The 24357-nt window shown below is 40.9% G+C and overlaps 1 protein-coding gene across 1 annotated transcript in view; it reads right to left on the reverse strand.

The window, feature by feature from the left end:
- Positions 1 to 17699, reverse strand: part of LOC117543806 (caM kinase-like vesicle-associated protein) — a 48964-nt gene extending 31265 nt beyond the window's left edge. Inside the window, exon 1 of the mRNA XM_034212385.1 lies at positions 17459 to 17699. The gene's annotated coding sequence lies outside the window, so the exon portion shown is untranslated. The remainder of the gene's footprint in view (positions 1 to 17458) is intronic.
- Positions 17700 to 24357: the final 6658 nt, after the last annotated feature.

Here is a 24357-nt window from a genome sequence, read left to right on the forward strand (position 1 = left end):
TGTCGAAGGAACCGGAAGTGGTAAAATGCTAACTTACTTCCGGGTTTTAGGACGCGTCACTGTGGCACTCTATTGGCATCAGCTAAGATATTTGTATATATAATATAACGCATTACAGCTTCAGTCCTTCCATTTTTACCTTTCACAAAAAAAACACGAAATAACCTCAGTACTGTTCAGAATTGCAATTTAACAAAAAAGCATATCATATTGTTCGGTTACAAAAATATTCAGTTGTCTTTTCCAGTTTGTGTTCAGGAAAGTAAAACCTTCAGTTTTTCCTCTTCCATAACAATATATACAGTATTATTTTGGAATAGGGCTGTGCAATTAATCGTATTTTAATCGCGATTACGATTATGGCTTGCGACGATTATGAAAACAGGATAATTGACAAAATACGATTATTTTGCTGGGTGCGCTTTCGCCCCTCCCTAAAAGCCCACTCGGCCACGTGGGAGTGACATGTGTTGTGAGTGTTCAGCGCGAGCGAAGATGTCAGAACAAGAGCAGCAACTCGTTAAAAAGAAGGGTCAAACTATTTCCACTATTTGCAAGTACTTTGCCATTACATTCCACATGGCTAAAGATATGTGCCCAGTTAGCACTGTTAGCAACCAGGGCTTTAAGCAACTTGTCAACACGTTGGACAAGCGTTACGCAATGCCGTCTCGGTATTATTTCAGCAGGTCTGCGCTGCCTGCGCTATGTGACAAATGCCGTGGGGAAGTTGAGAGAGATGTGGCTTCAGCTGACTACTTTGCGACCACAACAGACCTATGGTCTAGCCCAGGGGTGCCCAACCAGTCGATCGCGAGATGTGTCTAAAAATAGAACAACAATATTCTGTTTTATCGTTAATGTCCTGTAACATAATCTTCCTGTGTCAGAATAATGCACTTGAACGCATCAAAGCTTTGTGATTGGCCGGCGTCACCGCTGTGTCGGGGCGTGGCTGAGGGTCTTCAGTACAGGTGGCAATATTGTCACCTGCCTGCGCTCATCTCTGAAACCAGACCATGTCAACAGGCTGGTGTTTCTTGCAAAGCATCTTTAAGAGATGACATGAGCAGCCCTACCAGCATTTGCCATGGTGGCCTAAACATTTTTATTTGGTCTTAAATTGTAGTTCAACATTTATTTCCTGTTACTTCTGGACCATGACGGTTGGCCAGCCTTCAACGTTTAACTGAGTGGAATATGTTGAATATGTTTTACCAAAATGTTGGCTATATGTTAAGGAGTTTTCAGTAGGTTGTGACAGTGCACTGCAACATGTTTGATTTAATTTATTTTGGTCTAATTTATTTTTATTTATCATATTAATAATATATGTTTAGTATTGTTTTGGAAGTGCGCTCCAACATATTTGTTGATCTTGTTTATTGGTAAAATATTATTTGTTTTAAAGTTCAATAAATGGTCAATGAATAATCGTCAAAATAATCGTGATATCAATTATTGACCCAAATAATCGTGATTATGATTTTTGCCATAATCGCACAGCCCTACTTTGGAATGTCATTTTTAGCTGTAACCCTAACCCAACCCTAACCCAACCCTAACCCAACCCTAACCCTAACCCAACCCTAACCCAACCCTAACCCTAACCCAACCCTAACCCTAACCCCAACCCTAACCCTAACCCAACCCTAACCCAACCCTAACCCAACCCTAACCCAACCCTAACCCAACCCTAACCCAACCCAACCCTAACCCTAGTTACCAACACAAGCAAAGAGAACCTGGTTCAAGTTCTGTTTTTAAGGTGGTATCTGAAGCATGTCTTCTGGCTGATAAATAAAAGCTAGTAGCCTCTGAAGAATCTAAAGCCTATCTGTTGGAATGAGATATTACATTATGCACCTTAAGGACATTTATAATATGTTTTGTATTAGTCCTAATCACCCATTTCTCCAGTATCTTAACCATTCTCAATGAAAAGGTGTAGACTGTTTGTACATGTATACAGTTGGAGCTGTGTATTGTGTACGTAATTACATAGTTATATTGCCTTTGGCTGCACTTGTTGTGGGTGGAATTGTTATTTCTTCACATCCAGGGAAATCTCTTCCGGGTTTAATGGAATAATCAGTCAGATGTTGATGCCTTGTTCTTGTTGTACTAATCACCAAATGGGGGGTCGCAAACATTGTTGATCAATATAAAACCTTCAATAGCGTTCATAGGTCAGCGAGTTCACATATTTTCAGTTCATTGTTTTGGTAGAAATACACACCCAGCCCCCACACATTTTATTGTACCAAGTAATTTGTTTTTTAATGGTTGTAAAGGTCCGACAGAATTTATTTTCTTCTACTACATAATACATTAAAGAGTATGACCACTGTTGTGGAAGAATGAGGCTATACGATACGATATACTTTTTTGTCCCCGTAAGGAAATTTGTTCTGGACTCCGTCCTGCAGTTCCGCATACATGTACATATACAAACATAGTAGACATTAAGAGACATACACATATCATCAGTCATACACCGTTTGAACAAACACAATACACAGACGCACATACTGACAATGGCGACCTATTGCACAACCCTCATGGCCAACATTTAAAAAGTACATTTCATTACATTTGACTACATTTCACACTATAGCTCAGTACCAGTCGATTATATTAAATGTACATGAAATGAATTAAAGAAAAGGACTGTGTGGTGGTGTGCAACAAAACAATGCAGACCAATGACATTAGAAAGTAATCTTTAAAAGTCAGAGTAAAGGACTTATAAGAATAAATGTGCAAAAGTCTAAAAACTAGACAAAAAAATAAAATAAAATAACTAAACCATTTATGCAGTTACAAATAAAATGATGTTTCCTCGAAAATATATTGCATTGCCCAGTCCAGTAGTTTAAAGGCCCGGACACACCAAGCCGATTTTGGCCGTCGACGGGCGTCAGGATGACGATGAGCGTCGACACACCCGACTCAGATTGGTGTGTCCCGCACCGTTGTGTCTTTTCAGCCGTGCCGACACCTTTTTTGGCCGACTGCCGATTGATCATGTTGAATCGGTGGGCAGTCGGCCAAAGGCTGTCGGCAAAATGAATCACTCTGATTGGCTGTTCAGCTAGCGAATCAGTGCATGAGAAGCAAAACGGAAGTGAGGGACCCAAACAAACGATTAAGAAGGTACACACAGGCGGCTATTCTTTTTCATTTTCATCTCAAGGCAAGGCAAGTTTATTTATATAGCACTTTTCAACACAAGGCAATTCAAAGTGCTTTACAAAAAATGAAAGACATTAAGAAAAAGGCATTTAAAATCAATCTTCAGATCTCAGCTGGAAGCAAGAGTTTATTTTTCATCATAGCGATCTGGAATGAAGAAACCAAAGACCAACGCACACGCTATTTGTTGTTTGTTTATATCACGCAGTCTGTTCTTCTTCTCTCGGTGTATCACGCAGTGTCTTCCGGTTGTTGCCTCCTTTGAATGACGAATACACACTACAGCCGCCTGCTGGTAAGGAGAGTTATTGCCACTCACGCATGCGCAATTCGTACGTGCTACTTGGCCGTCGGCTGAAGTCTTTGCGGTGTGTTCCAGTGCGACTGTTGGCCAAGACGCAGAAGACGTGAGGCGACACAACAGTCGTGTTCTGTCGGGACGTGTTCTTTCGTGTCAGTTTGGTGTGTCTGTGCCTTAAAAGCTACATTTATTATTTATAAGGTGTTACAGTTCTCCCACAGTAAAAAAGTAATATTTTCCCTCTGAACCAAAGTGCCATTTATCAAGCTAGATTGTTTTGGTGTGGGTGGCAGAATGTCGGAGATTGCAGGCGTAGAGACATTTGCCTTCTCTCCAATATAATGGTCTTGGTGTGTGTTTCCCCGAGCGCCAACAACTCAACAATAATGACATTTTCCACAAATCATGAGACGTTTATTTAAGATAATCCACAGACCTTGTTGGCGACCTGTTCCATGTAGGGACTATTTTCTTTCGACCGAACTACACTCGCTAAGCAATACTGCTAGCGCTGCAGAGCTAACTAACACAATATCTGAGCAGAAGAGCACACCAGTCATCTTTAGATCTTGCCACAAGTTTTTTGTTTCAAAATTAAATGTTAGCTTTCTTCTAGGTGATGCAGTTGATGGTCGGTGTTTCGTGGTGTCTTCGGCTTAGCTGTTGTGCAAGCTAGCATTATTGCTTGGTTTATTTCTGGGCGCTGAAACGGTAAGCGGGTGTAGTTTGGTAAAATAAATTGTTTGTGGATTATTTTGAATTCCCGCCTCATGATTTCCAAAAAGAGACATTGCCCTTTAGTACCACAAGGTACAATCAAGTCCCCGAGGTGCGATGGCGTTGAAGCAAATCCTAGTGGCTTAACTGTGGAACTACAACTTCTCTGTCAGTCAATTATGTAATTGGGCCCCAAAAGACCCTTACCCTTTGACTTGTATTGGGAGAGGGAGGTCTGCAAATAAGCAGATCGTTTTTTTAAACATCTGAAGACATTTTGTCTTCATGCGCCACTGAGCAACATTTATTGGAATGAAAGGGGTCCCGTATCCAAAGCTGTTGGTACAATCTTCTTCAATTATATTAGACATTTGTATGGCTGAAATCTTCAAAACTCAAACCAAAGAAATGTTACTATCACTGCGGAAAAGTCCCTTTAAAATAGATGTATTTTTCATTTTCTCTTGTGTAATGGTTTCCTTTAAAGGAAGTGTGCTGTATCATGGAGGCTGATCAGTTCTGTGTAACCGTCTAACATACAGTACCTTGATCTGACAGCTACACTCTCCCCTGACACTACTGTGAGCTGAGGAACACATCACAGTTTCAAATAGGTGGTAACTATGTATTTGAGTTTGTCTCTGGGGGTTGGGATGGCCACTATAGATGTACATTATACATGTTAGGACATGTACAAAGTACTGTGTATGATTAAACTGAATGAGTAAAACAAGAGAGTTAGCTTTTCAACCTCAACTGACATACTGAAATATGTCGTATGCAAATGAGCCAACAGTAAATTGCTGCATTAATTAGATATGAGATATAACTGGACAGACGTTCCACAGAAAGCTTTGGGCTTAAATATTCAGGATGTTTGTAGAGGTCTTTAAAACACTGTCCAACCCTGATGACTTCGGACTTGTGCAGTGAGAGCAGATTCATTTACCGGTTGTGTCATGTTTGAGAATAATAGGTCCCTTTGCTTATTAAAGCTGCAAAAAGGACAGCTCTTGCAGAAATAATAACCACTCCAGTGCAGAATTTAAAATTGGGATATCATAGTGTTTTTTGTCTCTAAAAAAAGAGGTTACGGAGCTCTAATTTCCACCTACAGAAGCTTAATACTGTAACGTAAGGCTGTTCTGTATTATCCTCCGCAGCCTCTTCATATTTACAAGCTATTCTCTCCGGGGGAGAAAACCCAGCAGGATGAGCGATGCGTAATCTCGCTTGACAGAATGTTCATGAAAATTCGATTTGTGTCACTGCTGTGTGCTTTTGGTCGCTTAGCAAGAAAAGCCAGCCTGCACTGAATCTCTAGCTGCTTTACATATTACAGTAAAGTGGAGCAGCTGTAGTTTGTGCTGTGTGAAGGTAAATGGATGTTTGGAGGCACTGCAGAGTTTGGAAAGTTGAACTGTATAACTGCAGTGGCTTCGAGTTTAGAGTAAATGCAGGATAACAGTTCAGTCTCCATGGTTACACTGGGGTCACACATATGAAACGACACAAGAGGACCGCCTCCATCCATAAGAGGTGACATAATCTTAGCGTAAAAAGGACTTGGCCTGCTGGGAGGACACACTGTCGCCCCTCAAACCGGGGTGAGAGCATGTGTTGCGACCCATTGTCAGCACTGAAAAATTGAGGGGGGGGTGAGCCGTCCTGCATATGGCATTGATGGTCCCGTTGGATTCACAGCACCGCCAGCCCACCCGTGTGCCCCACCTGCTCCTGAGTGGAGCCAAGCTAACCCGATGCCCATACTGCTGACATTTCCTGTTGTACATACGCTTACTACAATTCGTCAAAAATATGTCATCTAATCAGCGGTTCAGCCAATGCTTAAATTGTTCTAGGCATTCATGCATGTTTCACACCCTCAGTGTGATCACATTTGTCCTCCTCAAAGGGAGAGACAGCATGGTCCAAACCTTTACTAGTCGTGTTCTGCGCTCAAACTCAGTGCAACTATACTTTTGAAGCAAAGTATCTGATATACTAATGAACTAACATTTGTCATACTTCTTAAACACAAATGCAGTCTCCTGGATAAAAGTCATATTTTGCACCTACCAGTCCACCCTGTCCTCCTCCCTACAGAAAATATATCACCCTATATCTCCTAAACCCTAACCCTAAGTCACCTGACTTCTGGAGTGCTCTAAGCATCATATTGCCACAGACCTGGGACCAGGTTGGCATTTTTCACACAAAACACATAATCCATTATTGTATGAAATATTTTACGAGGGTGCTCAAAAACAACAAGGTCCGTTAAGCAGCTGTACTGGAGCTTTCGATCGTATCACTTTCGATTTTGAGGAAATGGAGTTTGTCCACTTGTCATTGGTTTTTAGATGAGACCATATTAGGGATCGCAATTTTGGTCTGTTGGTTCAAATGTTCGTCTACTAGTTAGGACCATACTATAACTCAACCACAATTGAAGGGTACAAACAGTCATGGTCCTCAGAGGATAAATCTTAGGGCATTGGCAACATCCGGTCTTTCCTCTGGTCCCGCCATCAGGTTTTATATTTGTAGTTTTGAGTGTCTCAACATCATTAATTGGCGTTACATGTATTTCTGTAAAAACATTCATGGTGCAAAGACGTTAAGTACTACGGCTTCGTGACAAAAATGCAGCCTTCTTATTTACTTGAATGGCAGCCAGTGCGTCTGCTGTTTCATGTCATATGTGACATGTGGCTAGGGATGCATATCGTTGACTTTTTTACGATACCGATACCACTGAACGATACCGATACTCAACCGATACATATCGTGATACTTTGAAAATGTATCATCCCACAATTACTCCCATGAAGCGCTTTACGATATAGTTAACATGTCAAATGAATATTAAATTCAATTGTGGGACTTCTTGGACCTTTTAGTTCTGAACAAACAATGAAAGATACATAAAAAATATGAAGAAAACCGATTATGGAATATCTTTTATAACACCCGCCATCAGGTGTGCTGCGTGAATAGCACATCTTGTCAATGCAAACAGACCGTTATAGCACCGTTATAATTAATGTTAAACCTGAGATTCGACTAGAGAACATAATAGAATAAAGGTCATGAGATCTCGGCATTGCACAAACAAACAAATCTCATCTTTAAAATCAACATTTGCCTTCACTGGTGAGAGAAAACAAATCCCATCACAGTGGGACTTTTACCTTTCTAGTATTGAACAAACAATGAAAAATACATAAAATATGAAGAAAAACGATTATGCAATCTAATTTATAACACCCGCCATCACGGGCCACGGACTCACTTTTAAAATTAATTTTTTTTTTTTTTTTTTAAAGTATCGAAACCGGATCTGATTTCGGTACGGTATACCGTAGCCACCAGTAACCGGTATTTCGGTAATACCGGATACCGGTATGCATCCCTACATGTGGCTCTGTTTTTTATCTTCATGACGACAATGTTCCTGGCAGAAATAACTAGCAACTGCGCAGGCAGAATAAAGCTGTATCGATTGACTCATTTACCTCCATGTCTATAGAACGAATGTGTGCAGGGAGAATTGGAGTTGTATCACTGAAAGCTCAAGGGAATGTTCCTCTGACGCACGCTCGACCTTTCTCATATAAATAATAGTTGCTGGAAGACCCGGCTCACTACAAGAACTTACTATAAACCACAAAGCTGCTTCTCTTCGTCCCACGTGAATGAAGACAGCCCATCTCTGAGGAATCTTTTTACAGTCAATAATAGTAGTAGCAGTCTGTACCTAAATATACTTCCCTCTGTTTCCTTGCTATGTCTAGGCGGTGATGCGGTTAATGTCATTTTGGTACGTTGGCGTGCATCAGGAGAGAGTAGAAAGCGAGAGGCTCACCCACCACGCTGAGAGAAGTAGTGGCAAGGGGCCAGGTGACTCAGAACATGTGACGGGGGGTCAGTGCGGTGGGAGGTGGCGGGTTGAATGACTGAGGTGCGAATGCTTGTCGCTAATGGACGCATCCGCCCCCACCCAGCTCGTTCCCTGAAGTATGTGATCATCTCATCCTCAGCCCTGTGTTTTGCCCTAAGCCTTTGAGCCCAGAGTTTAAATCTTCCTCTGAGAATTTGGATTACAATAAAATCTTCCCACAGGCAGCGCGGTGGGTGCTACGAGCAACATCTACAGAGAGCATTGTATACACTGTTTGGATGTAAGGCAGCTTTTGCTTTATGTAAAAATCTGAAATGCTTCCTCTTCACACTTCACCGGCTAATCTGACCATTCTCTGCGCCTGTTGTTAGTTGCCTTGGTTACAAAGTCCTTCAGTGTGGCATCATAGTACAGTACTGTTTCTGCTCAATGCGGAGAAGAGCATCATTTGCTTTGGAGGAGGGTGCATGTTGTAAGCTGCACATTTCTAAATTTAGACCCTGTTCGTCTTTTGGAGGTCCAAAGGTTTGTTTATGTCTTCAAACCGCGAGTAGAGATTAAACATTCATGCACATTACCGCACGGATCAGTGTTACTTTTGTGGCTTTCACGCAAGGGGAGTAAGAACAGTTGTTTTTGAATGATTTGTATTGGATGAGCTCATTAGAGTCTGCCACCTGTTCCCTCAGCCCAGTTTCCCTCCAACTAATCTGTTGACAACATTTTTTAACAACAAAGTGGATCTCATTCAATGTGAAATTTCCGCATCTCGTTAAAGCACGTTTGAGTGTAATTAATGAATCACCTTCAGGGGAGAAACATAATCGTATTGCTGGTTCTTGTAAACAATTTCCTCCCCAAATATCTTTGCTCTGTCACAACACACACACACACACACACACACACACACACACACACACACACACACACACACACACACACACACACACACACCACACACACACACACACACACACACACACACACACACACACACACACACACACACACACACACACACACACACACACACACACACACACACACAAAGTGAGACTCTGCCCAGGGCTTAGCACAGTTTACTGTACTACTGTGTTCATCTTGGGATCTTTCCAGGCTTCCAGAGGTGTGGGAAAACTTCTGTCAAAAAACACATATCTCAGAATTATCTTAAAGAGACATATAATGCTCATTTTTCAGGTTCATATTTTGTGCCGTAACATGTCTCCATGCTTTAAAGTTCAACAAGCTCTTTATTTTCCTCACACTCCCTGTGCTGCAGCACCTCTTTTCACCCTCTGTCCGAAACCAGAGCCCAGTCTGCTCTGATTGGTTAGCTGGCCGGCTCTGTTGTGATTGACCACCTGCTTAGAGATGTCCCGCCCCTTAGCCTATCACGTATGTCTTGGAGCGCTAGCCAATAGAAGCACGAGTGTAACATAGTGTTGTCATTATGTTCCGGAAGAAAATGTGTAGAGTGTATATATATATTCAGCTTCACAATCCTTTTTGCATCTCATATTGGACATCTTTACTCCGATACCTTCACTGCAAACTGCAACTCACAGAAGAGCAATTTAAATCTATAAATAGGACTATATCCTTTTAAATTTGAGTTTTTATCTTACTAGTGTTCTACGTCATGTAAGAGAGTTTCTCAGTCTGTGGCTTCTGATCTGGTTTCATTGTCTCGTGTTTTACATTTGTTTCATGTCCTGTCTGTTCTTTATGTATTTATGCTATGTTTTTATACAGTTGCTGTTGATGTACAGCACTTTGTTCAACTCTGTTGTTTTTAAATGTCCTATAGAAATAAAATGGATTGGATATAGGTAAGAGGATTCTGGGATAAACTGTCTATTTTAAAACATGAAAATGCCGTTGTAAGTGGCTTTAATCGATATGTTTCTATAACAGTGTATGAGAAGCAGATACTATTGGCTTTACAGGCTCCATAGCTCATTTCAGCTTATTATGAAGCTGTTCAGCTCTTTTGGTTCATTCTCACTGCTCTCATAATGTTCACTGCTTTCAGAGAAAAAGCCTCTATCAACACTACATGGTGAGCCCGAGACAGCAGACGGACACAGTAATCAACTAGCTGCTGAACATAGCGGAGCATTAAGCAACAAAAGAGACAGATATTATCCTCAGGAGTTATTGCAGACCAAAAAAAGAAAGAAGCAAAAGTGAGATAATACTAGACTTATTTTATCAGTTGGACAGAAACATGACTCAAAATAAATAATAGTTCAGCTATATACTGTTACTGCTGGATGTGTAAAAAAGCAACTGCTTGCTAAGGAGTCCATCATACTAACTTAGAAGTTAACAAAAAGAACCTTCGCTGCAGTTTTAATGCCCTGTTTTACTGATGCAATAAAGATACTGGCAGACGTCCAGAAATGTTATTTGTTGTACACTTGAAATGGTAATTAAACTGTTAAATCATTTGTTTTTATTTGCAAGTGTACAGTATTGTATTGTGTTGCAATATACATTGTACTCTGAGTAATCAAGCCTGCAGGGCACATATCATTAATTTGTGTTCTTTGGAAATAGAAAATGACTTTGTTTTGACGCAGACCTTTTAAGATTGAATATTTAATTGCATTCCGTCTGTACAGAAGTCTCTGCTCTATTACCAAGCCCTTTCTCCCTTCTGAGTTTGCCAGAAGCAGAAACTGCGCTGATGTAGGCCTACCTTACAAAAGTGATAAAGCCTTCAGGATTAAAAAACCATCTCAAAAACAGATCATGAAGCCTGTATTCAACCCCTAACATGCTTGTCTAAAATAGCGCAGTGGGTTATTACTAAAGGCTGATGCCAGAGCGTCATTAAGTCGTGATTCAAGGGTCATCTGAAAGCTCTACCTGTGTCACCACGCTGACAAAGTGCCTGAGCATGAAGGAGCAGCAGCATCGATTGTATTCACGCCGGTTGTCTTCAAGGTCTGTCATTCAACTTTAATGAAAATAGATTTCCCCTGTCCTTCACCTGTGCAACACGGAGTAGAGACCAGTACGGCATGTAGAGGAGACCATATTAAACAGGGCTGAAAATGCAATATCGCATGAATCATGTCAAACAGAACCTGGAGGCTTTCATTGCTATCTTCCTGCGTCTCATCCTCAGGAGCTGGGAGTGTTTATTTGCACTGATGATTTTGGTTAGTAACAGAATATGTCGAATTTCAAAAAATGTCATCAGTTGCAGAACGACCGCTGCAGAGTTGTTGCATAAAATGTCACCTGAGGAATTACCTTGCACACTGAAATATCAAGGAGTATGCCATCTTATTTCTCCAGGACGCAGTCAACGAACAGCACAAATCAATAGTTATGCCTTCTGTCCGTCGCCAGCCTCTATCAGATGAAGCCCTGTTACCTCTGCTACTGGAGGAAAGAACTAAGCGAACAGCCGGGGTGAAGAAATAAGTGTCGATGACAGCAAGGCTCCACATGGGAGGCCCATTACTCCTAATGTACGGTGGAAAATGAAAGCATGTGCGGGATCGAGACCATATGTCACCGCATGGCTGTGCATTAGTGACTCGCTCGCGAATGAAAATGTCTACAGTGGCAGCATGAATCAATGTGAGGTGAAATATTAATTCACTTCCATTTAAAATTCCCCTTCAAATGTTCTATTTGTGGATGCTAGGCTGTGTGGCTCTTTGAAGCTGCATGGTGCCAAGTAACCCTTGCACAAAAGATGAGGCCAGAAAACACTCCTTTTGTTTTTTATTAGCTGACGCTTCCACCGCCTTAATCGTGATTGACGACATTGATTGTATTTGTTTGAATTGACACTAATTGTTTCCTCCTCTGCCACATGTCAGTACAACATCACTGTAGCTGTACTGTACAGTATGCTTCCTCTGATTCAAAACATAATGACTTAAGACAGACTCAGCGTCGCAACTTGTTCCCAGATGCCTTTGACAAGAAGAACAGAATAGCACAGATGATAAAACGAATCCACAGTTGGCTGTGTAGAGGATATGTATTCATTTTCCCTCTCCAACGCTAAATCGCAAACAAATTTGTTGACAGTTATAGGGTAAATGGACTGTACTTATATAGCGCTTTATCCAGTCTTTACGACCCCTCAAAGCGCTTTACATACTACATGTCATTCACCCATTCACACCCATTCATACAGAGCAGTACCACTTGCTCTAGGACCTAACATTCACACACACTCACACACCGTTGGCCATGCCATGTAACTTGCCCAAGGATACATCGGCATGTTGGCTGCACGGGCTGGGATCGAACCCACAACCTTCTGGTTGAAAGACGACCGCACTCCCTACAGTCGCCCTATAAAGGGAGATAATGTCCCGGCTGTTTAGTTCCTTAACAAACATCATTTATTTTACCCAACAAACACATAACTCCAATTGAAGAGGCCGCTGTGTGTTTCCAGTGTGAAACCAAAAGTCAACGCTGAGTTATTTGAAGTTCCGCAAATATCCGTAATGTACTTTGTCACATATACAGTAGGCTACGTAACATAATGTCCCTCCCCTTAGCTCATGACGTACAATGTGTTGGATGGCTAGCCAACAGAAGCACAAGTGTTACATGGTGATTTCACTATATCTTTGCAGACCATTTACATGCACAAAAACCTGTATAACACACTACAGGAAAGGAAAAAACCCAATAGGGCCCTTTTAACATAACTTTGTTGCCTTGATCTAATTAAACTGCGACCTCTAAGTTAAGGTACGTTGACATGTTGATCTCCATCCACAGATAGGACTCTAACGTACACTCCCATTGGTCGTATAGGAGGTTAGGAACATACAGACTGTGTGATGGTGTGGTTTGGAAGATGTGTTGTTCAAGCACTAAGTAACAGTAACGGAGCGTCCACACTACAGCTTCAAAAAAAGCTTGGAGCTGGGCGTGTCTGAAGCTTGGGGATTTTATTCGAGCAACGCGACCAACAACCAATCACATGAATCTCCCGCCCCCGACATATAAAGCAAAAAACCCCGGGGATTTTATGCGAGCAATATATATATATATATAAACTCCCCAAACAGGCGAAAACCTACCAGTTTCACCCACTGTCTCTGCCACCTCCCTCCATGACTGGTTCCTCCGGTTTGTATCCCGGTAGGTGAAGAGGGTCTGGTCATACAAAACCGGGTGATTTGCTACGGCGATAATTAGTTTCTCCTCCATCTTTTTTTGAAATATAGAAATGAACGGCGGGATATCTCTCCCAGCTTAGACGCGGTTTGATTGGTTACGGCTTGAGCTGTCAGATTTTCAGAAACGGGATTTGATTGGCTGGCGCTGGCTACTCCGGCGGAGACGGACCGCTATGCTACCCACAATTCAGTTCGGCGAAAAGCGAGGCAACGTGATGTCACCCCATTCAAAGTGAATGGGCAGACGCGTTGGAAACTGTTTTTGAAGCTGTCGACGCTGTAGTGTGGACGCAGCGTTATGCAATGATATCAAAAAAGATGACATCTCCTCTACTGCTGCATCGAGTGTGAGTGCATTTTGTGAAGACCTTTTCCTGCATTGTCTCTAAATCTGTTTGCACAGTTGACTGCACAACAGCTCTGTTTTTTTCCTTGCAGGATTTGCTTTGTGTGTGTTATTTTTCTACAGAACTGTTGACTGTACACTACCCGGGGGGGAGTTTGGGGGATTGTGGCTACTACAGACTTCACATGCATTCCCTCATTTGGCGTCTCCTTAAAACCATCCACCCATGGGGAACACTGAATCAGTTTCATCAGTCTGCCATGAGGGTTGTGATGAAATAGGGATCTGAGTGATGCCTTTGTGTCGAGGCAGTGAAGTAAACTGACACATATTATTCATAAGTAACCACTTTGTGAATGAATGAGCTCTTATAGCGAGGATGTTGACAATCAAGCAGTAATGTATGCATACGCTTCACGTTAAGCATGCTCACTTTTAATGCATCCATCATCTCCGCCACCAAGGGGAGCATCTTCTCTTTCATGTTGAGATTAGCAGCTTAATGTCAGATGTTGCATGGCACCGCTTCTTAACGGCTGCTACAGGTATGACTGCAGGATTTATTCATCGTAGACCCCCCCCCCCTCATTTTACTCTCACTCGATGCTCACAGCACCATATTGATCCAGTTTAAATGGAGATAGTGTACAAAAAAGAACCAGAGTGTTGCTGCAGTTTGTCTCGTCTTCATGGTGTCACTTGTTTCTTGCTCGGCTGCTTGAGTCATGCGAGGACAGCGCCCGGCCCGGCTTTGATGAGTGGACAGCAGCAGCAATAAAACGTGGAGAGTCATCCAATTCAGACCATAAATAAAAAATATCCCACCCTAAATCAGAGATAATGGTTAGAGCCTTTAACTTATGTAGTGATGAACGTCTAAGGGATTTATTTTGTTTACAGGCTGAGCAGATACTCGTATTTAAGGCATCACACTCATACTTGTGCATGACATCACAATTATGAAACGGAATACATCTGCAGGCTGTTTGAGAATGAGCAAGCATGTATCACGTTGTTTAGTTTCCTCCCATGCTGTAATGTTTCCTGTTCGGCTGAAGACAGAAATATATAACAATCTTTATTTATGAGTGTTATGATAAGTCGATACAGCAGCAAGCCTCTCCAGTATCCGCTCTCTCTTTTGAGTCTCCTCTTCAAAGCGAGGGACCAGTCCACACACTATGCAGTCCTCATAAAAGAGCCAGTACTCTCTTAACTTTAGACCTAACCCTTACACACTTGAGGGATGTTGTCTTGGACTTAGGTCAATACACTCCCTTCTCTTGTATAATACGGGTCCTTCACTCATACTCAAAGGGCTGCTACTCTTATTTCCTCACAACACAGGCAACAATATAAAGAAATAGCGGACTGGGAGCACCTCTGACCTTCCGATAATGGCAGCAGCAGCACCGCCTCCTCCCTATCACAATTCCTGTGCTTTTAGTGTCCAAATATGTACTTCAATCTCCACAGAGAAAATGACCCTACCTCCACACAAAGACTGACACATAAAAGTTCAAATGAATCGCCTCGCTGCAGCCAGTCTCTCCGCTTGTATTGAATTTATTTGATAAATGAAAAGTAGACTCATCTCAGATATTGGATAATCTCTCTGGCCCTCCGCATGACATCTGCGCTGTAGTGTATACCAATGAATTGCCTTATATTGCAGCTCAGTGTGTGTTTTGATCAGGTACTCAGCGTTCTTTTCTATGTGAGAGCACACGGGAAGTGTATCATGTGGCTCTTACACAGCAGCATCAGCGTATGAGGACACTCAAAGCTCTCATAACAATTTTAATGAGCAGAAAAAAAGGCTCAACGAGGGAGAGGAGAAATATTTGTGTAATATCATAGAGACAAAGGGTACTGGAATATTTATTGTACCGTTTTAAAAGAACCGCAGGACCAGTGAACGCATAAAGTAATAAAACAAGGGCTATCCTCGGCTAAAGAAATTCTTAGATGATGAACAATCAACATGTCGACAAATTAATAAAATATCTGTAAAACTTAGTTCTTCCACAACAGTTAATGCAAAAGCAGCACTTTAAATGCTGTAGTTGCCTAATTTTCTTGGACATAAGTTAGTTTTCATGAAAAAAATGACTTATAGAAATCATTGTCGACTATGATCAAAATTACACATTTGTCGAGTAATCAGCAAAAAAAGAATTGTACATTGATTCAGTGCTTCTAGAGAAAACATAGATCCTTATCGATCCCACAGCTATACGGGATAACTACTCAACTGAGTCATTTATTTCCATTGATGTATCCCTGTTATTCAAATTACTCCACCAGCATTCACACATTTGTACATCTGCAGTCACACTTTTGAAAAGCACTCCTCACATCTCCTCCTCACAGTTCTGCACCGTGGCAGCAGCTCGCACACACACTCCAGAGCAGATGCAACACAAAGTTTGAGCGGCTCCCCGGGGATCTAATTGTGTGCAAATTGCGAGGCTATGTGGTAATCTGCTGCACTTTCATGTAGCTACTGCTGCTATGGGGCCACCTGGGGTCCACCGCGGGTCTGGACCCCTTCTGGGACTCAGCAAATCATTACATACAGCTCACTAGTGACCCCTGCACGCAGCCCTCATCTTAAACAGCCCTATGGATGTGACATATGGACCAGTGGCATCGTAGTCGAAATGCCTCCATGTTTGACTTTTCATCCTGGCTAAATCCAAAGGGAAAAGACCTGCCCTTATATCTAAATTGCAGATTAATAATGATTAATGCCAAGGCAGATTGGGATTTGATTATTCTAAGTCTCATTAAATCCTAGAAGGAAATGTCAGAGTGCTCTCTAATGTTCCTGTGAGGACGGGAGCATGCCAGAGTTCAGAGAGATTAGTGTCAGTGTCTTACCCTGCATGCTGATGGTGACGTGAGTTATTCCTCATGATCTGAAGCATTTGAAGAATGCAAAACACATGTTTTTTTGTTGGCACATTTCCAAAAAGCTTAATCATTTGAATGTCTCCAGAGCTCATAAGTGCATGTTGCATTTGATGACCGTTAACCTCGAAAAACCCAGTGGAAATTACACATTTGACGGGAAGTTAAAAGGGTATTCAATTTACATAATGAGGTTTTAGGTTTTTATCTGCCACTGATGGGAAATAAAAGCATGCCTGAGGTTTTATGAAGTCGTCTTTAACCCCGGCCACTTCTTACAAGCACCGTAGATAATGCCAGAAAACATTACTGACCTTTGACATGACTGTATTATAAGTTGTTCCCTGTAGGAGGCTCAACACAAGTCGCTTAAAATGATGCTAATATGTTAGAATATTACCTCAAAGTTGCACATCAGCACTTATACAGGAGATGAGGATGTTGTATAAACTTCTAGAACAGTCCATGAGAGCTGAAATACTATTAGTGCTGTAAGAATTTAGGATAATTAGGGTCTGATGTCTCTATTCATTCATAATGCATACCCACAGTAATGCTACAACTGGAAAAGTTTTTACAATAAAAAACTAAATCTCACTGTTAGTCTCAATTTCTATCAATGAATGCTTTAGTGGATATCTTTAGATTAGTTTTTGTTGCAATACACTGCACATCTCTAATATAAAAACAGGTTTCTTTTACGCAAATGGTGTCACAAATGCTCTATGTTTTTAGATCTATGGAGGCTGTAATTGACGCGATATTGCATCAAGCCATTCTTCTTTATCCTGTGACATTATGTAACAAACTTATGGATAGAATAAAATGCTTCAACAGCGGGGTTTTTTGTAATTGATCGAGTTTTGTGCATTTTGAAATCAGATCGGCTGTATTGAGAAAACATCACAACTTACCTTGACACCAAATTGCGCCTCTGAACGTATAGGATCCAGTGACTGTGAAAGTCGAGTTTTGTCCTCGGAGAACCCCCCCTACTCCGGTAACATTAACCGCTCCTGTGAAGTTTAAAGCAGATTAAATTAAAGTACTTCTTCTACATCAAATTCTTGCGCTCCTGCAGCCTGTAGTACTGTAACATCTGTTGTGCCTGTGAGTGTCGAGCTCTGCGCGAGGAGGAGGAGAGGCGAGGGGGAGGAGACGGGTGGGGGGGGGTGTTTAGTGTCCAGAGCGCACAGCGGATAGGACAGCACGCGCAGGAAGAGAGGGTCAGAGAATGAGCGCGAACAAACCCAACTAATAAGGTCTGTTTGTATCAACGTGCGGTAATTCAGCATATAGTGGAGCTATTTCAGGGTCATAAGTTTTGATCATTAAAAAAAAAATACAATTTATTTGAAAGTTCAAGTTTTTATCCTGAACTATGAAAAATACAATGATGTATTCAAAATAAAAATAAGTATTTGAAATAATTTTTCAGGTTGAATATTATATTGATTCAGTTCAGCAATTTTTTTGAATAAAATATTTATTTTCAGATTTCACTTTTATACATATTTTGATATTTGAATCCTTATTTTTTTCAGTTGCAGATTTTTCCTTTTCAGATTCAAAACAATTATTTTTTCAGTTTCAAATCTTGTTTTTTCAGGTTTCTCATGGCTTTTCACCTTCAGATCGTTTTTCGCTTTCAGATCGTTTTTTTCTCGCTTTCAGACTTTTGGCCCTGGTGTTGCTTGGCGGGGGGGGGCTTAGCAAAGAGTATTTTGGCTTCCTGAGTGACAGGCCTCTGTCATGAGAAATATAACTCAACACTTTCTATACACAATACTCCCGTGATTGGTGGGAAACCAAACTGATACCAGCGTCAAAGTTATGTTAAGCTAGCTGTTGAGCATCGTAGTTGGCAAATATCAAGGTATATAAGAGCAATACACTGTGCTAGAATGTGAAATTACGTATCCGCAACGAGCCAGCAGGTTGTTCTGGTGGACCTGACGCCATCCCCCGCTGTCTCACGGAGAGATACATACCGCAGGTCCTTCCTTCCTGCAGCGGTCAGACTATAGAACCAGCATAGCCCCTAGACGTCCCACAGGGGATACATTTACATTGTTACAGCAGAGAAGAGCCAAAGACAGCGTAATGTTACCTAAAGCATGCATAAAAAAGTATTAAAGATTAAAAAAAGAAATTATATATTTTTTTTAAGTTACACATTTTACATAATACACACCCTGTAACATTTCTGTGGATTTAGCAGCCATGTATTGCACAGTTTTTAACGGCATATATATATATATATTGCACATATTGCAAATATTGCACATAGTTGTTATTTGTTAACAAGAGGTGTTATAGTCTGTGTTGTTTTGTGCGGGGTCTAAAGGTATTCTGATTCTGATGCAAAAACCAAGCCAATACAATAGGCGCATTCACACTGCGGTACTTTTCCCACAAAGGTTCATGTGAACTTAGTTCATGTGAACTATTTAGTTCGCATGAACTAAGTACAGATCGCGTTCACACTGGAAAAAGTCCGTGGGGGTGGATTAGGCAAATGAAGCCGCTGACGTCAATTCTTCTTCTTCTGCTTTGGGTTTACTGGCAGGCCGCAAACCACTTCACGGCGTATACTGCTGCCGCCCAAAGTCCCCGGCCGGAAGTCCCCGGAGTTGGGGACTGGCTTCAGTAGAAGCTGCTGGGACTCCCAGCAGCTTCTACTTTTTGGGAGTTTTACGGGGCGTGGTTTGCAATCCGCCCAGCCAATCAGAAATATAGCTCTTTTCTCACAAGAGAGCCGCACGAAAGTCCCTGCTCTCTAGCAGGGACTTTCGTGGGGGTAAAAAGGTTCACATGAACTAATTTTAGTACCGGCTCTTTTTGGTGTGAACCATAGACTGTATATATAAATGGACGTAGGGTCCGTGACGTCACCCATAGGATTCTGCAGTTGCCGTGAAGCCCTTAGTAGGCGGAGTCGGCCACTAACGGCTCGACAGTGACGTCAGAGTTCAACTCCCGCCTGCTCCAAATAAGGGCAAAGAGGCGGAGCCGAGGTGGGACCTGCTGCCACCGAGCTGGAAGTTCCAGAGCTAGCTGAAGCTACCAAGCTAAGCTAACATGCTCCCCGCCGTCGCATTTTACGTTTCTAAGGTAAGCGGACATGAAACTATTCAGCAAAACTATAAATAATAATCTAAGTTATTGAGTTTTTAGCATAATACTTCAGAATCTTAAAACCCCTTAACGTTTGTATGCAATTGTGCTAAATTCAACACTGGAATCAAGCAAATATTAATATGTTTGCATGACATTAGTTATTTATATTTTGATATCACTTAACTATACGTTTAATACATTTAAGTCAAGCTAAGGTACATGTGATGGTAGCTAGTTAGCGCTCTTACCTGTGAGGCCTCCTCCAAACAGCATAATAACCAGACTATCATTAAAACTAAGTACCAGTTATAGATCCTTGACTTTAGACAAACAATTCAAAAGACAAAATGTATTTAAAGACCAATCTTTATTTGAATGTGCCTCTTAACCTGAGATATTAGTTATACAGTAATTGACAATCTAACAAAACTGAGCAACTCAACAGTCAACTTTATGTTTCTTATTGTCTAAAGCATTTATTATTTTCATTTTCCCCTCTCATATTCAGTGTGGACGGATTGAGACAGTCTGGTGTCCAGAGAGCTGCAGAGACTTCAGGGAGAAACCTCCATGTGATGGACGTCCTGTCGGTTGGTTTGGAGAGGACTGAGGGTCTTTCCTCTGCGAGGGGGACCAGGCCTGATGGAGGAGCCCATGCTGGGCAAAGCTGATACCAACTGCACAGGCCTAGTCGGTCACTTTATTTGACTAAATGTGTTTAATACATTTAATAGGTTTACACCTTCTGTCCATATGTGCTTTTTATTTAAAACATTTGATTAACTTTTGGTTCACATTTCAATAAATTGTATTTGTATTTGCACTCCTTTTGTCCATTATTCTTACTGAAAATGTTAGATTACACATTCACATCTGACTGAAGATTGGCCCCATTTATTTGTGACGTTGCAAAACAAGGTACATGTTGTGAAGCTCATAAAGTGAGGCAAATAGAAATAATCAGCTGATGGAGTGTAGATGTGGAAATAGCTGCATTCGATCAGCTGACTGTTTTTACAATAAAAGTAGTTTCTTAGTGAATGTCCTGTACTGGTCTTAAAATCTCATAACATCAGCTTTTAATGTTCCTCTTGGATGTTCTTCTTGACCCTCAGAGCAGGAGAAAATGTCCTGTCTTTCAGGCATGTCCTTTCCTAACAAAAATGACAGGAAACATAAAACATATTATTGCAGAAAAAGTGTGTTATTTATGAAAGTGGTGTGTTTGTGTGTTTAGGGGCTGTCGATATAATTATTTTGTAATTATAATGTTTGTTTTTTATTTCAACAATGAGCTACAAAGACAATCAGATTATGAATGAACAGTATGAAGTTCATCAACATTGAAATATATGTTATCAAAATAATATTGAACTGTTATCAAAACGTAGTGCAACTGTAGAAGCTTGCTCTGTTGTCTCACTGAAAGAATAACTTTTACCACGTTTTTTACAGACAATATTGAGAGATAAATAGTAGCAGTTCTCACTATGTGTTAAATATCTTTGCCTTCAATACATTAAATTAGAAAGCTGACAAAGTCATATTGCTTGTTAACAATAACATCTAAATGTAACTTTTTGCATGGATAAAACCCTCAACTTAACTGATGTGTAGGTGATCTAGTATTTAATATTGTTTAATGGAATGTATATCAGTGTATTCAAGTCAATACTTCATTCATTTAAACCAATATCTTTCTTGATTCTTTGTACAGTATGAAAAAAAGAGTCTTTGTACCTGTGCTGAAGTTCACTGCTGTGAGGAGTCCAGTTATGTCTCTCTCACACTCTCTGGTCCAGCCTGTCTGCATCACCTGGACACCTTAAACAAACAGATATATATATATGTATGTAAAGTACCATGTGTACAAACAATATAACTGATTCTCTTCTGTTGAACATGTCGGATTGTGTATTGTCCGAGTCAGGGTCCTTTTTATTTTACTGTAACTTTGGAAGTTGTGTTACCAATGCTTAGTGTTTATTTGATACCCATTTGGTTAATGAAATTAATAAAAACAACAAGGTTTGGGTTCGTTCTTCAGATGACTGTGACGTTAACGTGTAAGCTCAATAATGCTCCAGCTCAACCAACCATATTGTAATATCTAACTAATCATCTTGAAATATGACATTAATTGTAATATACACACATCTTATTGTGAGGTTGATTTCACATACACTACTTCGACGTTAGCTTGTCTACATACTTGAGCATAGCCAATTTAAATTAACCTTAGCGATGCATACAGTTCTACCTACATAATAAAATATCTCTCTAAGTTACAAGGATGACCATATTTTATCAACCTCAAGCAGAAGCCGTTTGTTCTACAGTATTATCTCACTTAACGCTTAACACTTGTCTATTTCGTTCTAACCTTTATATACAGTCTATGATTTTAACTTGTAGGCTACGATTAGCATCGTTAGCACCGATGTAGCTACCACTCGTTTACAACTAAACCAAGCCTTAACATTCATTACGTAGCCGATTAAAATCATTAACACATAAATAAGTACTCGAATTTCACTTACCGCAAAACCGCATTCATGCACCGTCTGTTTTAACCGCAGAGCGAGTCACAATAGTCCGATATATAAGCATGAAGAACAAACAACCACGGCCGGCTTCAAGTTGTGTTCCCTGGATGAACTCTGAGCAGGCAGAGTCCCTATAGCTTCACGGAGCAGGTAGCAGAGAGACAAGAAACTAGCAGCAGCAGTCACTTGACAGAGCCGTCACTCAATGTGACCACGCCCTAATTTATGCAAAAACGTTAAGACCTAATATAAATAAAAGGGTCGTGTTAGAAAACAATTCACTCACAGATCCATAATCATGAAGGTTGAACCTAACTATATTCATAATAATATTTATCCATGGGTAGAAACATGTTTTTTTCTGCTGTAAAGTTGGGCATTTTAACATGGGGGTCTATGGAAATTGCTCCTTTCTGCAGTCAGTCCCTATCGGCCAATATATGAACTGCAGTGTGTGGCACTTCCGTATTGGCGTCCCGGCTCTTCCCCAGAGTTTGCCGCTTGGTGTGAACGCGATAAAAGAGTTCACATGAACTAAGTTCACATGAACCTTTGTGGGAAAAGTACCGTAGTGTGAATGCGCCTAATAGGCCTAATTGGCGCATTCACACTCCCAGCGCATTCACACTCCCAGCAGCTTCTACTGAAGCCAGTCCCCAACTCCGGGGACTTCCGGCCGGGGACTTTGGGCGGCAGTATACGCCGTGAAGTGGTTTGCGGCCTGCCAGTAAACCCAAAGCAGAAGAAGAACAAGTGACGTCAGCGGCTTCATTTGCCTAATCCACCCACAGGGACTTTTTCCAGTGTGAACGCGATCTGTACTTAGTTCATGCGAACTAAAGAGTTCACATGAACTAAGTTCACATGAACCTTTGTGGGAAAAGTACCGCAGTGTGAATGCGCCTTATGCTGCGTTCATGGAGCTACGTGGAAATGGGGATGGACAATGCTTGATTGCCGATACGTAATTTGACATTCTAGAACAGTTTATTGCTCTTATACCTTGATTGTTGCCAACTACGATGCTCAACAGCTCGCTTAACGGATCTTTGACGCTGGTATCAGTTTACCACCAATCACGGGAGTATTGTGTAAAGAGAGTATTGAGTTATATTTCTCGCGCTACCTAACATCCATGAAGGCAACATGACAGAGGGAGGCCTGCCACCAACCTGCCACTCAGGATGCCAAACTACTCTTTGCTAAGCCCCGCCCCTCCAAGCAACATCAGGGTCAAAAGTCTGAAAGCGAAAAAAACCGATCTGAAAGTGAAAAACGATCTGAAGGTGAAAAGCCATGTGAAACCTGAAAAAACAAGATTTGAAACTGAACAAATAATTGTTTTGAATCTGAAAACGAAAAATCTGCAACTGAAAAAAATAAGGATTCAAATATCAAAATATGTATAAAAGTGAAATCTGAAAATAAATATTTTATTCAAAAAAATTGCTGAACTGAATCAAAATAATATTCAACCTGAAAAAATATTTCAAATACTTAATTTTATTTTGAATACATCATTGTATTTTTCAAAGTTCAGGATAAAAACTTGAACTTTCAAATACATTTTTTTTTTTTTTGAATGATCAAAACTTATGACCCTGAAATAGCTCCATAAGGATGCACCTGTACTCACTTTGAAGCCATTTTAACCTGTGCGGAAAAATATAGTTTCAAGATGAATCTAAGTAGCCTATTTTGTTCACTTTACCTAAAATGGATGGAATATGTGAGATACATGAAAGACATTTGCTGTGTGACATAAAGTTTGCACATACTTGACATGATAATGTGCCTATAGTTTCATATCAACGCGATGTCACTTTTAAAATGATGGGGGTTAAAAAACATCCATCCCTCCAAAATAGCCATACCCTTATTTTTTCCTGTAACTGTAAGGAATACAGGTAGCCTACCTTTTTTGTATCCTGGAACTGAAGGTACTGAGTCCTGCAATGTCTTACTGGTAAATAATGTAGATCATATCGTATCATATTATCAGCAGTTATAGATTATTTTAAAGCAGCTCTGAATGTTGACCAGAGCAACTCAACACAGGACTGGCAGGAAACTGAAAGTGCACAGCGGTGGTTCCCTCCTGAGTGCCAGCTGGTGAAGGGTAAACCAAAGGAAATCAAAGAACCAGT

The sequence above is a fragment of the Gymnodraco acuticeps genome, unplaced genomic scaffold (genome assembly GCF_902827175.1).
Source record: "Gymnodraco acuticeps unplaced genomic scaffold, fGymAcu1.1, whole genome shotgun sequence".
Lineage (NCBI taxonomy): Eukaryota > Metazoa > Chordata > Actinopteri > Perciformes > Bathydraconidae > Gymnodraco > Gymnodraco acuticeps.